Below are 13,549 nucleotides of genomic sequence, written 5' to 3' on the forward strand. Positions count from 1 at the left end.
ATCCTCTAGAAGAAGAAGAAATAATCCAACATCAATTGGCATGTTACTCCAGTGTGGACACACTGAAGCACATTGCATGGGTTTGGTTTTGCTTCCTGTGTGTGTAGCGAGGTTTTCACTCTTCCACTCCATGTTACTCCAGTTTCCATCTCTTGTTACTGGAGTCATAAGCAGAGTCATAACTGAGTTTCCTGTATAATAAAGCAGAATATACAAAACATAATTTTTTTTTTTAAAGGAGGAATAGTATGAAATGGTTTAAACATACAACAAATGATGCGTGCAGCAATGTTTAAATGAAACATTTAATACTATTCCTCCATATATTTGTTTTTCATGGGTCCACTTAGTTTTTGTATGCTGTATAGGCCATACTGTTCCTTTAAGTATATCGTTATAGGAAACACCTGAGGCTTGCTTCATATGTCCTATGCAATTGTGTTGCAAGCATCAGCAACTACACTGTCTAGTGAGCACTGATCTTAGCGTGAATCTTACTTACATATTCTGTTGAAAAGTATCAGGTATGTAACCTTTTTTATATTCTGTTTTGTATATTCTGCTTTATTATACAATGTATGCAGGTAGCTCAGTTCATCTGTTGAATGCCTTGTATCTTATTTCCAGCTGATAAAGACTATTACGAAATAGTAGTATCATTCAGGAGATACTGTCCTTTTGAGGCTTTTGAGACGTCTTCTGTTGAAACCTTTGAAAAACTATTGTGAGACTGTCCTTAGACATCTGTTCTGAACACACGGCTTGACGGTCCTTGCTACCACTCTGTTATATTGTACATATGAATTTTGATTGGCTTATTCCTATAATTTGAATGATATCATTATTCTATTATATATTCTCTACTAACTATTAGGGACACGGGTGGCGCTGTGGTCTAAACTACAGAGCCTAGGGCTTGCCGATCAGAAGGTCAGTGGTTCGAATCCCCACGACGGGGTGAGCTCCCGTCGTTCAGTCCCAGCTTCTGCCCACCTAGCAGTTCAAAAGCATGTCAAGTGCAAGTAGATAAATAGGTACTGCTCCAGCGGGAAGGTAAACGGCGTTTCCGTGCACTGCTCTGGTTCGCCAGAAGTGGCTTAGTCATGCTGGCCACATGACCTGGAAGCTGTGTGCGGATAAACACCGGCTCCCATGTCCTGTAGAGCGAGATGAGCGCACAACCCCAGATCCGTTCGTGACTGGACCTAATGGTCAGGGGTACCTTTACCTTTACCTACTAACTATTAGCCTACAGGTTGTGTTTGTGTAGTTGTTATTGGTTCTTATTGCAACACAGGGGTTTGTTTTTGGTTCGGAGTTGTAAGTGTGGCAGTGCACAAAACAGCAGCATCAGCAGTTGCTACGGCAACACACAAGCACAGGGTTTGGTACTGATGCTGAATTCAGCTGCCACACTGACTGGGATGGAGTGCAGGGAGCAAGGGTCACACAGCAGCAAGAGTCATAGGTAAAGGTAAAGGTACCCCTGCCCGTACGGGCCAGTCTTGCCAGACTCTGGGGTTGTGCGCCCATCTCACTCAAGAGGCCAGGGGCCAGCGCTGTCCGAAGACACTTCCGGGTCACGTGGCCAGCGTGACATCGCTGCTCTGGCGAGCCAGAGCTGCACACGGAAACGCTGTTTACCTTCCCGCTAGAAAGCGGTCCCTATTTATCTACTTGCACCCGGAGGTGCTTTCGAACTGCTAGGTTGGCAGGCGCTGGGACCGAAAGACGGGAGCGCACCCCGCCGGGGGATTCGAACCGCCGACCATGCGATCGGCAAGCCCTAGGCGCTGAGGCTTTTACCCACAGCGCCACCCGCGTCCCAGCAAGAGTCATAGGCTATATCAATTTAAAATTATATATCTAGCCCTTAGGGCTGCAAAAGTAGTCTCTGAAGTATTTGAAGGCACTAAATTATATTGTACTCTATTGGACAACTGGTCCATTTAGTTAAGTATTATTTCCTCCTCAAACCAAGTGACTCTAGCTACTGGAGAAAATTCACCACTCCCTACCGGGGTCAAGTGAATCACAAGATCCGAATACACCAAGGTTTGGAAAGACGATAGTAGATGCTTGTTAATTCGAATCCTTATTCGACATCCTAATAACCAAATTGCCCCATTCTCACTCGCACAGGCCACCTAAGAAACTGAGGTTCGGCTCAGATAATACGAGGCAAAGCTGCAGGCCCTGATGCCATCCCGTCTGAACTAATTAAAGCCAAGCCAGACTGGTGGGCTCTGATTCTAGCGGAACTGTTCACTGTAGTGGACAGAACTGGAATTATGCCTAATTCATGGCAGAAATCCATAATTATCCCAATCTTTAAAAAGGGGGACAAAAAGTTACCTTCCATCGACCAATAAGCCTATTGTCAAATATTGGGAAATTGTATGCAAAATATCTATTATCTAAATTAGCTACGTGGCTTGACATGAACATAGGCCCAGAGCAGGCAGGGTTTAGGCCAGGGAAATCCACTTTGCATAACTGTATAGTGTTATCCCATTTAGCCACCAAGTACATGCAGAGTACAGGCCTTTATGTGGCCTTTTTAGATCTTAAGGCTGCTTTTGACTCAATCGACAGGGGGCTGTTATGTAAACTGGAGTCCCTGGGCTTAGACCCTAGGTTACTTTACCTTGTTAAAAAGCTTTACGTAAATAATACCTGTCATATAAGAATAACTCCAGGGGACAAGGTGTCATACCCTGTTGTTATAAATCGAGGTGTGAGAACAGGGTTGTGTAATTGCTCCCTCTCTTTTTAATCTCTTCTTAAATGACCTTCCCCATTACTAAAACAGGTGGATGCTCACAGCCCAAAACTCAATGCATCAAAAATTCCCATTCTCCTATATGCAGATGATATGATTCTGCTCTCACGGACTAGAATTGGCTTAAAGTGTTTGTTAATTGCCTGTATCAACTAGAATGAAAATGAGTATGAATTTCGATAAATGCAAAATAATGGACTTTGGGAATTCTCGTAAGAGATATAGTTGGGTTTTTGGTGAGAAACACATCCAGCAGGTATTTGAATTCAACTATTTGGGGATCACTTTCCATCATAGGTTCCGGTGGTCTTCGCACTGCAGAGGGGCGGTAAACGCCAGCAAGCTCAACTGCTCTATGGAATTTCAATCTGGATGTTTACCCAGTCAGTGGAATGAGTGCAGGCAGCATTTTCTTTTTAAGATTTTCGCTGTCCCATGTTGCATACCTTACACAGCCCTGTGTTTAGAGGAAGCTAGGGACAGTTGCCTGGACAAGTTTTCTTTTATGCTGGCTAAACATTTGTTTTTCAGCAAACAAAGATACTTTACTTAGCGAAGTTTGTTAGACACCTTCCCGTCCCCAGGGCTACAGCTGTTTTGCACAAAGATACTCCTGCCAACCTAGCAGTTCGAAAGCACGTCAAAGTGCAAGTAGATAAATAGGTACCACTCCGGCGGGAAGGTAAACGGCATTTCCGTGCGCTGCTCTGGTTTGCCAGAAGGGGCTTAGTCATGCTGGCCACATGACCCGGAAGCTGTATGCCAGCTCCCTCGGCCAATAAAGCGAGATGAGCGCCGCAACCCCAGAGTCCGACATGACTGGACCCTTTACCTTTACAGCAACTCGGGCTTCCAGAGGATCTCCTGGGTGCTGTGACTTTCCCAATTACCAAGGCCATGTTAAAAACTAGGCTGTGGTACATAGATCATCAGGAACTAATCTCAGCTGCAGAAAAAACATGTTCCCCTCTTTATTTTCGACTTGCTTGGGCGCAGGAAATTAACCTTAATTATTTACAATTTTGTTTAACCTTCAAGAAAGAAGAGCTTTTTCACTGGCTAGGTTCAATTCTAATCCTTCTAACCTCCTTTGGGGTAGGTTTACAGGTATGGCAGAAGGCGATCTGCCCATGTGATGCCCACCTGGTGCAAACTCTAGCTCACATGGCCCTTAAATGTAAAATGTATGATGATCTCCGCCAACAATTTTTAGAACATCTATGTATTCCAACATGGAAACCAGAGACGGGGGTTAAAAAGGCAAAAGGACCCCTGACCATTAGGTCCAGTCATGACCAATTCTAGGGTTGTGGCGCTCATCTCGCTTTATTGGCCGAGGGAGCCGGCGTACAGCTTCCGGGTCATGTGGCCAGCATGACTAAGCCGCTTCTGGCGAACCAGAGCAGCACATGGAAATGCCGTTTACCTTCCCACCAGAGCGGTACCTATTTATCTACTTGCACTTTGACATGCTTTTGAACTGCTAGGTTGGCAAGAGCTGGGACCGAGCTCACCCCATCTCGGGGATTCGAACCGCTGACCTTCTGATCGGCAAGTCCTAGGCTCTGTGGTTTAACCCACAGCGCCATGCCTCTTGAGAGCCAGTGTGGTGTAGTGGTTAAGAGCGCTAGTCTCGTAATCTGGGGAACCGGGTTCGACCCTCCGCTCCTCCACATGCAACTGCTGGGTGACCTTGGGCCAGTCACACTTCTCTGAAGTCTCTCAGCCCCACTCACCTCACAGAGTGTTTGTTGTGGGGGAGGAAGGGAAAGGAGAATGTTAGCCGCTTTGAGACTCCTTAAAGGGAGTGAAAGGCGGGATATCAAATCCAAACTCTTCTTCTTCAAACTCTTCTTGTAACAGGGGAGAGACCAGGAGCTCACCAAGACAGTAGCTAAGTTCCTCTATTTGATTTTTTGTAGCTGAAGTACACTACAGGATCCTGCCCTTGCTGGAGACCCACAGAGATGAGATAGATTGCTCACCTCTTCTTCTCTCTGGCAAATGACTGTACTGTTGAAATGGTGATGTGATCGCACTGGCTTTTTTATTCTGAATGTTTGTAAGTGAGGCCAATAAAGGTTTGATGATGATGGTGATATTATTTTCTCTCATTAGGAGCAGCTCCTACACAGGGATCTATTGCTACCAGGGGGGGGGTGGCTCATGCCTAGAAACCATGAGTCCATGCAGATTTCTACTTGTTCCATGCCTTCCAAGCAGTTTTCAGTTTGCCCTCCCCCCTTTCCCTTGGAAAGCCCATTCTTTAGCACCACATCGGAACAAATATCAAACCACGTTAAACCTGATTGGTGTTTGCTCCAGTTCAGCTGTAAATATCAGGCATTCCTGGGGAAGAGCAATGGGACAAGCAAACATCTGAGCAGGCACGAGGTGCAACTGAGACCTTATGCATGCAAAGTGCACCCTCTTCCACAAAAGTAGGTCCTTCCCTAGAGGTCTGTAGGCAATTCCATGCAGAATCTCCAAAGCTGGAGTAAGATTTCCATTTGTCAGAGTTGGGACTCACGTCTAGCAAAAACAGAACCAATTCTGCACCAATTTTATACAAGATTGCCTATCTGGTAGCACAAAAAGGATTACCTTCTCAGAGTGTTGCCATTGTGTAACTCCAAGGGACCTATAGCCTTTTCAAAATTAAAACAGGCAGTGGATCTAGTGGGATTCTCCTCTCTATTCTATGCCTCCACAATCCAAGGCAGTAAAAGGTAAAGGACCCCTGGACGACTAAGTCCAGTCAAAGGCTACTATGGGGTTGTGGAGCTCATCTCGCTTCAGGCCGAGGGAGCCAGCATTTGTCCACAGACAACTTTCCAGGTCAGGTGGCCAGCATGACTAAACTGCTTCTGGTGCAATGGAACATCGTGATGGAAACCATAGCACATGGAAATGCCGTTTACCTTCCCGCCAGAGTGGTACCTATTTATCTACTTGCACTGATGTGCTTTCAAACTGCTAGGTTGGCAGGAGCAGGGACCGAGCAACGGAAACTCACCCCATTGCTGGGATTCGAACCACTGACCTTCTGATCAGCAAGCCCAAGAGGCTCAGTGGTTTAGACCACATCACTTGTGGAAACCAGCTGCTGAAAACCACAGGGCGGGGGAGAGGGCTCTTGTCCTTGGTTCCTGAGACCTCTGGCTGGCCACTCTGAGAAGAGGAGACTGGGCTAGAGGAGGCACTGATCTGATCCAGAAGGCTCTTCTTATGTTCTCATCCAAATTCAAGATAAATGCAGGGAAACTTGGTTGCGTTGTTAATTAGTACTGAAGACAGTACAATAAATTATTCAGTGTCCAATTTTGTATGTCATTATTAACAACGGCAGAATGAGTGATCCTTGAGAGCTTGGCAGGTGTACATGCATTCAATATTTATAAATATTTGTCACGCACTGAAAAATCTATGAACAATAAGGGCAAATGCCACTACATAGCACTATTGTCAAGCTGTAGTCAACGAGAGTCACTTCTTTGACATTTCCACTGAACCCCTGATACAACTATCAATCTTTCTGGTTGATGCGGGCCTGTGATGTGGCCGCTTTAATAAAATTCCCCATGGCTTCTTCCCAAATTGCTCCAGTAAGATGAGTCTCCCAGAGCCCCACTGGTAGAACCACTCAGACATGAGAGGTGTGGGATGTATCATCACTGAAGCAGTCAGATACAATATTTCCTGTTGCCCAGAGTGGACACACAAGGAAATGTTGCCCCAGACAGGGAGGACATCCTGTCATACCTGGTCTGGAGCCTCCCCTCCCCCCGCTGTGTGTGACCAGGTAGATGGGCGTGGCCCTAGCAGACCCTATAAAAGGGCTAGTCACAAAGCCATCTTCCTCTCTCTTGCCTTTTTTTGCTCTCTCTTGCTCTCCGCTAGCTCTTAGCCAGCAGCACATGGCTCATCCTTACAGAGGATGGAAACCCCAAGGTAGAAAGTCTGAGGCCTAGCTCAGACTTCTTTTCTCTACAAATGTTACTGTAACCACAAGATAAAACCAGCCTTCAGAATACTGCTGTGGACTGAATGTAAGTGAACTTTGCTCTCACTTTTAATCAAGACTGTCGTGTTATTAATATTATTTGAAGAGGAAAATAAAAGGGGAAACTGACAAGGAACAAGCCAGACTAGGCTAGCCAGACTGGATTGCTCAACTTAAATGATTCTAACGAATTCATCAACTTGCTTCCAGCAATCTGCAAGGGAATGTGCTCTGCTGCTTGCTGACTAGCGTGAGAGAGGAGGGATAATTTTCCCCCAGTCTCAGTCAGTTTTATTGCACATAGCCAAAGGCTGTCGCAATGTACACAGAATTATTTGACATTTAAAAGAAAATATACTGAATTGATAAAAAAAGACTTAAAACATTTATATGAGAGGAGGGATAATATTTACTCAATATATCCTCTCCTACTTTCCTAAACATTCCCGCAAGAGGCGGGTGGAACACCACTGGGCTCTGAGATGCATGTTACAGAGCAACACAGGAAGGTGTCCATAAAATGGAATCTGAATACGTCGAACTAATCTGCTAAAATGTAAGAACATCCCGCCATTAGTTACACCTACATCCCTTGGAAACCAAAGTGGAAAAAAATTGTCATGAAATTTCCGTGGGGTCTGAATCATAGCTGTCAACTTTTCCCTTTTCTTGCGAGGAATCCTATTCGGAATAAGGGCATTTCCCTTTAAAAAAGCGAAACGTTGACAGCTTTGGTCTGAATGCAACTGATTTGGTCTCTGAATGTTCCTCCCTGAGTCTTATGCTGTGTTGAAACTACTAAGAAAGTGAGCCAGGCAAAATAGGCCAAATCTGTTTGCAGCCAGGTGGGCAGGGTATAAATTGTTATTGTGATTATTGTTATTTTCCATGGTTCTGAAATGTTGGGCCATCTTCAGGTGGACCTCAGCACTATAGTCTGTGCAGTTCCCTCCTCACTTGCCCACCTTGAACTCTGGCTGTGCCGTAGACTTTTGAATGCCAGAACCAGCAACTCCCTACTTGCTAAGTAACGGTGGCCAGGAGACTGTGAACTTTGAGGGTTTGCAAATTCATAGAAAAATATTCATGTTGGTTATTTTTAATAATGGGTTTTTTTAAAAGGAGAAATAGAAAGGAGGCGATGAGAGAGGAAAGTTGTAACAGGAAGAAGTAAATGTAAAAGGAGCAGAGGAAAGGGAGGGTAAGGTATAAGTTATGTAGGAGAAAGGAATACGGAATAACGCAGGTCGCTCTGCCCCCTGGGTGCATGGCACGTGCGCCACTCCGGGTGTCTGAGCGGCTAGCTCCACCACTGACCTTGAGGTGGAGGTGGGGTGGGGGAAGAGGAACTGAAAAGTCTTCTCAACTAAATTTCTCTGAATCAGCAAGTTCTGCCTGAAACAGGAAATGAAAATCCCAGGACCTCCAGAGTAACTGCCTATATTCACATACCCTCCAACATTTCTCCAATGAAAATAGGGATGGCCCATTCCATAATGATCTTTTTACTATTTATCCCCTCCACATCTTGCTTGGTTGCCCTAACCACTCTGGGCAGCTTCCAACATATATAAAATGTTAATAACATAATAAAATATTAAACACTTTGTTTAAAGACTTCGCTCTGCAGGATTGCCTTGAGACACCTCGGTGTTCAGATCCATACCCTTCAACATTTTCCCAATGAAAATAGGAACGTCCTAAAGAAAAGAGGGACATTCCGGGATCAAATCAGAAATCGGGTCTGCTTCTCAAAATCGGGTATGTCCCTGGAAAATAGCGACACTTGGAGGGTCAGTATTCAGTGTATGGAAAGCTAAACCATGGATTCCTATTTATTTATTTATTTATTTATTTATTTATTTATTTATTCATTCATTCATTCATTCATTCATTCATTCATTCCCCGCCCATCTGGCTGGGTTTCCCCAGTCACTCTGGGCGGCTCCCAACAGAATATTAAAAACAGAATAAAACTTCAAACTTTTACAACTTCCCTAAACAGGGCTGCCTTCAGATGTCTTCTAAAAGTCAGATACTTGTTTATTTCCTTGACATCTGATGGGATGGCGTTCCACAGGGTGGGCGCCACTACCAAGAAGGCCCTCTGCCTGATTCCCTGTAGCTTTGCTTCTCACACTGAGGGAACTGCCAGAAGCTCCTCAGATGGGGGTGAAGACGCTCCTTCAGGTCTACTGGGCTGAGGCCATTTAGGGCTTTAAAGGTCAACACCAACACTTTGAATTGTGCTCAGAAATGTAGCAGGATTCAGGACCGGTGTTATATGCAGAGGTGTAGCAAAGCCAGGTGGTACCCGGTGCGGAAATCCCGCCCCCTGCCCACGACTCCAAAGCCTACAGTGAGCCAGGGGAAGGGGGGAGCTTTGACACTTTGCCAGCAGCCCCAACAAGCCGTCGGGGCCACCACTTGCTGTAAGCTTGGGAGTCGCAGGCAGGGGGCGCACTGAATGTCACCCCCCCTTCAGGGAAGACTCCCGTCCTGTCCCCTGCCTGCCTCCTCCAGCTGGGAGCAGGGGCAACGGCGGGCAGCATGCCTAATGTCACCCCCCCCTCAGGATGACACGCAGGGCAGGCTGCCCCCACTGCACCCACATTGCTCTGCCTCTAGTTATGTGGTCCCGGCGGCCGCTCCCAGTCACCAGTCTAGCTGCCGCATTCTGGATTAGTTATAGTTTCTGGGTCACCTTCAAAGGTAGCCCCACATAGAGTGCATTGCAGTAGTCCAAGCGAGAGATAACCAGAGCATGCACCACCAGAAGGCCCTCAGAGCTGGACCTCAGTGTCGGGGTTGAACGATGGGGTGCTCAGAAACATACTGGGATCCAGTGTATGTCTTTCAAGACCTGTGTTATGTGGTCTCGGCGGCCGCTCCCAGTCACCAGTCTAGCTGCCGCATTCTGGATTAGTTATAGTTTCTGAGCCACCTTCAAAGGTAGCCCCATGTAGAGCGCATTGCAGTAGTCCAAGCGAGAGATAACCAGAGCATGCACCACTCTGGTGAGAAAGTCCACGGGCAGGTAGGGTCTCAGCCTGCGTACCAGATGGAACTGGTAAACAGCTGCCCTGGACACAGAATTGGCCTGCGCCTCCATGGACAGCTGTGAGTACAAAATGACTCCCAGGCTGCGCACCTGGTCCTTCAGGGGCACAGTTACCCCATTCAGGACCAGGGGGTCCTCCACACCTGCCTACCCCCTCTCCCCCCAAAACAGTACTTCTGTCTTCTCAGGATTCAACCTCAATCTGTTGGCTGCCATCCATCTACAACCACCTCCAAACCCTCACACAGGACATTCACCGCCTTCACTCGTTCGGGTTTAAAAGAGAGGGAGAGCTTATCACTTTGGCAAGGAAATATCCCAAGAGGGATAGGAAGTCAATATAAAATGATTGTGCCAGACTCTGCCTTCCTCAATTACCATTTTGCCTCTGCCTCTGCACAGCCATGTTGTGACTGGGGGGCCTCCGTAATTTCCAGCTCTCTCAAGGGAGACGGGGAGGTCAAACATTTGAGGACCCCTGGTTAGATGACTGAGAGTCAGCAAAACTTCAAAAGCTTTTCAAGAATGCTTGCGGGAGAGGGTGGGGTGGAATTTATAAGAACCTCCTTAAGACAACAGAATTTTATTTCAAAATGTGCTGATTTGGGCTTGTCATCGAGAAAAATAACTTGATTTGTGGGGTGGGGCTGCATATACTATGCATGAGATAATATTTTCCACCCAACCTTCCCATGAGTACAGAATTTCAATGATATTTTTAATATGTAGCAAGGCAGAACATTTTATTAAAATATCCTTTAGTTTTGGAAAAATTGCCAGTCGTTTCCCTTAACTGAAAAAAATATATCTTGACATATATAGGTATAGATATGCTTCCCCAAGAAGAGCACAAATCTAGTTTACCCTGGTGGGCTCCCATTTCAGCCAAATTATTTCACATATATATTGATCAGTTGTGGAAGTATAGCATAATAATCCCAATTTTTTTAATGGTTGCAAAACAGACCACACTCCAGCATTCTAAGTGGAAATTTTAAAGTGTATAGTCAATTTCTATTAGATAAATAGGAAGACTGAGTTGAACCACAGGAGCTAATAAAAGAACTAGTCGGCTTCCAAAAAAAGATAACAGCATGACAGATCAGTCATCTACAGTGTTCATACCTGCCATGACCCCTATGACCACAACCTGTCACATGGATCTGTTTTTGCTGTTTTAATACATGTCCGTGTCTCACTTTGCTGACCCTTTGCCTTTAGCTCATTCCACCCTCTTACCCCGCAATCTTTCCACTTTTACCTTCTCCCATTCACCTTTAAAGGATGTAATTACAACAAACAAACAAATGTGGTTGTGCCCCTGGTTTGACGCACATTAGCTTGGCTTTTAACCCAGTTTTAGTATCTCAGCCCACCGACAGAAACCAAAGTCTGTAAGACAAATGCCTTGCTTTATATTGTTGTGAGTCTGGTGGGTGACTCCCCCAAACCCTAGAAATTAATAAATGATAGTTATTTGGAGTATTGAAGGGAAAATTGCAGGTCAGTGGATAAATACAGGCTAAGTTTCCTTTCCAAGCCAGGGCTTCACCTGGAATAAAGGCATTAACATGACAAAAGGTGATGATGGCCCATCTGATAGGAATCTTGGGTCTGGGCAGAAAGAGGTTGCCAAGTTGGCAGGAACAAGGAGTCTTTGGCAAGGTGTGCTGGGGAGAAGAAGGGGAGAGCTCCATCTTGGGCAGACTGGCTGAAGGCTGGCTGACTTGGAGATATCTTGGACTCCAGGGCTGCACTGCTGTGGGGAACCAGTCCTGCTGGAGATGACCATGCTGTAAGATCTGGACTCCTGCCATGAGGACTGAAGGTGTAAACAGCTGAATAAGCCATATTTCTTAAAGCTACAACAGTCTCTGCCATGTCTTCAATTCTCCAAAGGAGAATTCTGGAACCCCCTAGAACCTTGCTACCACTCGGTGGTGCCCCCCCCCCAAAATCACAGAAATGTCAGTGGCTTGTGGAAAGTTTTAATGTAGGACAGCCATTTTGGTATACAAGTGGTATATAAATTAGTAAATAAGAATAATATTTTGGGGATCTGATACAATGAAAGCATATATGGTCAGGGACATAAATTCTAGATCCACCCCAGCAATTTTTAATATTTCAAGGGGAAAATGAGGAAATGTATGGACACGCACAGCCAACATTTCTGTGTGTAAGATGACATAGGGAACACAATTGCAGGGTCAAGAAGCCTTGTGGCAGTAGTGAGGAACCTACTTAGGCCTGCTCCCACACCCCTCAAAATGGCCCATGAGGCCATTTCTAGTAAACTCTGCCCAACTGCCAATCATGTGACATCATCTGATGTCACCTATGAGTCATTTCAATCAACCCTGCCATTTTCTGTGATTTCTTAGCAATGGACTTTACATATCTTACATACATACAGTGGTACCTCAGGCTACAGACACTTCAGGTTACAGACCCTTCAGGTTACAGAATCCGCTAACCCAGAAACAGTACCTCGGTTAAGAACTTTGCTTCAGGATGAGAACAGAAATCGTGCAGCGGTGGCACCACGGCAGCAGCAGGAGGCCCCATTAGCTAAAGGGTGCTTCAGGTTAAGAACAGTTTCAGGCTAAGAACGGACCTCCAAAACGAATTAAGTTCTTAACCCGAAGTACCACTGTATTATGATTCTATGTACATTTTACATACAATTCCCCCTGATATGTAGGTAAAATATGGGGGGGGGGAATCATTAGACAATCATCCCCACTCATTTTTGCCTCTAACTCCACCCGTTATTAGTTTTTCCAGTTTGAATCCAGCCCTCAGGTGGTGTGTTTTCAAAATAACACCATGTTCAAAAATGGTCACCTAGAAACAGTGTTCAAAAGGAATTGCACCCATGAACAGATGTTTCCTTATTATAAAAATCTTTAAAGAGGGTACATTTTCAGGCTGCAGTTGCTTGGAAGCTGGTATTCTGGAGTCTGAATCAGTCAATAATTGTGTGCAAATCTCTCTCTCTCTCTCTCTCTCTCTCTGTGTGTGTGTGTGTGTGTGTGTGTGTGTGTGTGTATCACCCACTTATTTTCAACTGCCCATTAAACGAGAGCTCAAGATAACAAGCTGTGTCTGGACTTTTTGCTGGACTGATGTGACAAAAAAATGTTGACAAAGTCTGGATTTTGCTATGTGACTCAGATTAAATTGGTTGCCTACAAGGTAACTCTATTTGCTGCAGCTGGTGGGAAAACCAGGTGATTAATTTAGCTTCTTTATTGTGTCCTGGAGATCATATGATATAAGTTGTCATGGATTCATCCAATGACCTCCTCCTTTGCTGTGGTCACCTCACCCTCCATTTTTTGCAATGACAGTGATATCAGTTGTTACATTCATTTTATCATTCTTTTTTGTGTTTTTGTAGTTTTGCAACCTTTTGATTCATACACCTGACCAGAGACTTCTCAGTCTCCCTGCTGGACAATCAGCACAGTGTAGTGGATATTGGTAGACTTCAACCCGGTATATTGAGTGTAAAATCCATCTCCATTGTCTTTGTCCTATTATCAGTGTTCATTTACAGCACTGATAGGCTTCCTGCTACCTGAAAACACAGCTTGCAACATGAAATCAAACAGATAAAAATGCAATAACTATGGCAAGTAATAATTGCAGAATAAAACTTGAAAAGCTAAGAATGAAAAGTGGATTGAAGAAGATTTAA

At 45.1% G+C, this 13,549-nt stretch overlaps 1 protein-coding gene across 6 annotated transcripts in view; it reads right to left on the minus strand.

The window, feature by feature from the left end:
- Positions 1–13,549, minus strand: part of A4GALT (alpha 1,4-galactosyltransferase (P1PK blood group)) — a 50,615-nt gene that overhangs the window by 17,954 nt on the left and 19,112 nt on the right. The gene's annotated exons all lie outside the window — the stretch shown is intronic.

This window comes from Podarcis melisellensis (genome assembly GCF_964234715.1).
Source record: "Podarcis melisellensis genome assembly, chromosome: 5".
NCBI lineage: Eukaryota > Metazoa > Chordata > Lepidosauria > Squamata > Lacertidae > Podarcis > Podarcis melisellensis.